General features: G+C 45.6%; 1 long non-coding RNA gene across 1 annotated transcript; it reads left to right on the forward strand.

Moving 5' to 3' along the window:
* Positions 1–274: 274 nt before the first annotated feature.
* LOC125367495 lies at positions 275–1,630 on the forward strand. The gene is made up of 2 exons (XR_007214097.1): positions 275–871; positions 1,095–1,630. It is a non-coding gene; the product is annotated as an uncharacterized LOC125367495 (long non-coding RNA).
* Positions 1,631–2,071: the final 441 nt, after the last annotated feature.

Below are 2,071 nucleotides of genomic sequence, written 5' to 3' on the forward strand. Positions count from 1 at the left end.
CCTGAGGGGGGAGTCTGAGTCCTGAACCTGGCAGAGAGGCCTAAAGCCTGTGGGGACGCATGAGGCTTAAACATTTTGGAGCCTACAGGAAGGAAGCTTGCTCCTTTGGAGGTTTGGAGATTTGGAGGCCAGGAGGCTGAGGTGATGTGATATTAAGGGGGAGGTTTGGAGTTCAGGTCAAGACAGGTCTCAGGTCTCAGATCTCAGGTCTGGGTTCTGGGTAGCCCAGGACAAGGTAGTTGTAGGCAAGCATTTGGAGGTGGAGGGTGGCTCTGGTTCTAGGTTTTAGATTGTAAATAAAATCCCTTGTAAATAAAACCCTCCTACCTTAAGTGTGTCTCTGTGGATTAGTCTCACTGTTGGAATACAATATTTGGAGGCCCCAGTGAGATAATCCATCTGGAGGGCATGTAGGACATGTGGGTTAAGTGTTTGTGGGTATTTATCTTAGGTTATTTTCATTAGTTCTGTTTATATCCTTTATACACCTCCAACTTAATTCTTTTATCCAGGATGTGAAAGCAGTTTTCTAAAATTCTTGCACGTGAAACTGTAACTAATAAAGTTCCCCAGTTTTGCAGGATCCTCCGGAAGTGGACCTCCTGGTGTATTGTCCTCCTTGTTCTGTGCCATCAGTACCTCCAATGATGAGGCCCCCTCATACCAGAAGTGGTTCTTTGTACCAGCCTGAGGTGGTAAAAGGTGGTACAGTCCTCTTACTCCCCTTGAGACAGATGTGAACCCATGGTGGAAATCATGAGTTAGTTCCCTTTCTAGTGTATGTTCCCTTTACAACTCGTGACCTATGTAATTGGAAATGGCAAAATCCGCCCTTTTCTGAAAATCCCCAGGCGCTCATCTCATTATTGGAGTCTATATTCTATTTTTTTTTTTTTGGCCAGTTCTGGGTGTTGGACTCAGGGTCTGAACACTGTCCTTGGCTTCTTTTTGCTCAAGGCTAGTACTCTGCCACTTGAGCCACATTGTCACTTCTGGCCATTTTTCTGTATATGTGGTGCTGGGGAATTGAACCCAGGGCTTCATGTATACGAGGGAAGCATTCTTGCCATTAGGCCATATCCCCAGCCCTGGAGTCTATATTCTTTACACACCAGCCCACCTGGGATGATTGTCAGCAACTTCTGTATGTGCTTTTTACCTCAGAGGAAAGGGAGCACATCTGGTGTAATGCCTTAAAGGTGGTCCTTGGACCAGTTGGCTCCCCTACTGGTGACCCTGTCCTTTTGGAATGAGTTTTTCCCCTGACTCACCCAAACTGGGACAACAACAGTGACTGAGGTAAGGAGGCATTTTCCAGTTATCGCCAGACTCTGTTAGCAGGGATATGGGCAGTGGCTAGGCAGCCAATCAATTTATCTAAGGTTAGTGAGTTTGTACAGCTCCCCAATGAGTCTCCTGCTGCTTTTCTGGAGCAGCTCTTGGAAGCCTATAGGTCCTTTATGCCTGATCCTGAGGCCCCAGAAAATCAAAGAGCCTTAAGTATGGCCTTTGTTTCCCAGTCGGCCCCAGATATTAGGAAAAAGCTTCAAAGGTTAGGTTTTGAGGGAAAGGTGTTATCTGAGTTGTTAGCAGTAGCCCAGCAAGTGTTTGATAACAGAGATACCCGGGAGGAAGATAAATTTAAAAGTGGCTCGAGTCTTAGCAACACCACCAGGACAGGGATCAAGAAACCATCTGCAATGACATAACTCAGCTGCAAATGGAAATAGGGTTTCCTCTAGGACAAGACAAATGTGCTTATTGCACACTAAACAGACATGGGAAAAGGGAATGTCCAAGGAGTAGATAGAAAACAACAGGCTCAAGAAGGAAATTGTCACTCTTCAGAAAGAGTTAAAGGACACACATGCTCTGATGAGGAATGCCCAGGAGATGGAAAGAGCATTACACAGAAAAGCAAAAGAGCTCAACCAACAGTTGAAAGATCTGTAACAAAAATACACAGAGGTGAAGAACGAGAAAGAGATGCTACTGGAGGAGAAGGCCAAACAGATTGCTGAGATCCTCACCACACAAAGTCTAATGCAGAAGCAGCAGATCCTCATTACAG

This window comes from Perognathus longimembris, chromosome 1, assembly GCF_023159225.1.
Source record: "Perognathus longimembris pacificus isolate PPM17 chromosome 1, ASM2315922v1, whole genome shotgun sequence".
Taxonomy (NCBI): Eukaryota; Metazoa; Chordata; class Mammalia; order Rodentia; family Heteromyidae; genus Perognathus; species Perognathus longimembris.